We start from the raw sequence: 1,948 nt of genomic DNA, 5'->3' as shown, positions 1-1,948 counted from the left end.
AAAACCTCTTCTCTTCAAGAAGGACAGAAGATTTCATCCTTTTCCAAATATCAGCCTTTTGTAAATCTATCTGGTCTATTTTAACTACATTTTCACAGGCTGTATCTCCCATTCTCCACTCATCTTAGGAGCTCTAGTCATTACATTTTCTTAGCTGTGAAGTGCAAATGGCTAGAACTTGTCAAAGGGCTCAGCTCTTTTAGCCCTTTCCTTCTTTTGATTTTTATAAACCCATTATCTCCTGCTTGAGGAAGGGAAAGAAAAAGAGAGAGGCTGAAACAAAAGGAGTGAGCATTCATTTTCTTCCATTCACTGCATGTGAGTAGGTCCTGTCTGCAATTGTCATATAAACAGCTTTTGGAAACATACTAGAAATTATTTCAAAATTGCTTTGGGACAGAATATTTTCTCTGAAAGAATTGTCAAGAGTCAGGTTTCAAGTATAACAAGATTCTGAGCCATGGGATTGACAGTGATTAATTACATCACCAGAACTGGTTGGCCCTCTCAGAGACCTGACTGGGCACTCAGGGAGACTGGCTGGGAGGTACCTAACTCTAGACTCTGATGTGTCATCTGAAGGCACAGATCCATCTCTGTAGTGAATCACTGTGTGTATGCACTTGTAAACATGCAGTGCTCTAGCTCTGCTGGAGTAACACACCTTCCCTTGGCTGCCTTGCCTCAGCCCACCTCCTGGTGCTGCTCCCACTCCAAGAGGAATCACTCACACCTTGTATGGTCCTCTGCCCTCAGCTGGACTTGGTTGGACTGCTTGGTGTGATGTACAGAGTGACAGAATGGCTGAGGTTGTGAGGGACCTCTGGATGCCATCTGCTCAACCCTGATGCTCAAGCAGGAACACTTACTTGTCCAGGACCGTGTCCAGACAGCCTTTGAAAAATCTTTAAGGATGGAGGATCCACAACCTTCTCTCTGGGCGACCTGTACCAGTGCTTGGTCCCCCTCATAATGAAAAATCATTCCTGGTGCTCAGAGGGCACCTTCCGTGTGTTTGTGCCCATTCCCTTCTGTCCTGACACTGGGTACCACGGTGCACAGCCTGGCTCCATTCTATTTCCATCCTGTCTTCAGATATTCTCTCATATTGCTAAGATTCCCTCTCTTCTTTCTCCATAGCAGCAATGCCAGTGTCCAACCATCCTTGGGGGCTTTTCCCTGTTCTCCAGCATTCCCACGCCTCTCCAGCACTGAGGACAGACCCGGACACCAGCACTGCTCCGGAAGCGCTCCCACCACACAAATGAAGCTCCCTTGACCCACAGACGGTTCCGAGTGAATGCAGCCGCTGCCAAGCCCGGCTCCCACTCTGGCAGGAGCATCTTTGGGGCTCTGGTGCGAGGTGGGATCGCCCCGGCCCCAGCGTGTGGGTGCTGCTCCTCCCTGCTGCGGGACCCCTCTGGTCCCGGTTACCCTCTCCAGGATCCCGCTGCTCGCCATCCCTGGGGATGGATGGATGGCGGGACATCCTACACCCCGCTGGGAACGCCGTCAAAACGAAGCTGCGTTGGCCGGGAATCGAACCCGGGTCAACTGCTTGGAAGGCAGCTATGCTCACCACTATACCACCAACGCCGCGGTGACAGCACCTCCCTGCCTGCCTCCCTCCTTCCTGTCCTGCTTCCCTCTGCTCCCAGATTGCCTCCAGGATTTACCACCTGGCCTCAAGCACAGCAAAGAGATACTGAGGGAGGCATCCAAGTTGTCTCCACGGCTGCCAAGGCTACTAGAAAATTAGAAGCTTGTTTGCTTTTAAACACTGAAAAAAAAAAACAACTAAGGTACTGTTCAGTGAAATGTTTCCAACGTCCTGAGTGGTTTAAAACAAATCCCAAATAGAAGGACTAAAACCTTCAGAAAGGCAATTGTGGATAAGAGCACAATTGGAAAAAAAAAAAAAAAAAAGACTGGCTGACAGCACACATCT

The 1,948-nt window shown here is 49.4% G+C and overlaps 1 non-coding gene across 1 annotated transcript; it reads right to left on the bottom strand.

The window, feature by feature from the left end:
• Window positions 1-1,524: 1,524 nt before the first annotated feature.
• On the bottom strand, window positions 1,525-1,596 carry TRNAG-UCC (transfer RNA glycine (anticodon UCC)). Its single transcript has one exon. It is a non-coding gene; the product is annotated as a tRNA-Gly (tRNA).
• Between the last annotated feature and the right edge of the window lie 352 nt (window positions 1,597-1,948).

This window comes from Oenanthe melanoleuca, chromosome 2, assembly GCF_029582105.1.
Source record: "Oenanthe melanoleuca isolate GR-GAL-2019-014 chromosome 2, OMel1.0, whole genome shotgun sequence".
Taxonomy (NCBI): Eukaryota; Metazoa; Chordata; class Aves; order Passeriformes; family Muscicapidae; genus Oenanthe; species Oenanthe melanoleuca.
This window is presented reverse-complemented; position numbering and strand designations above follow the sequence as displayed.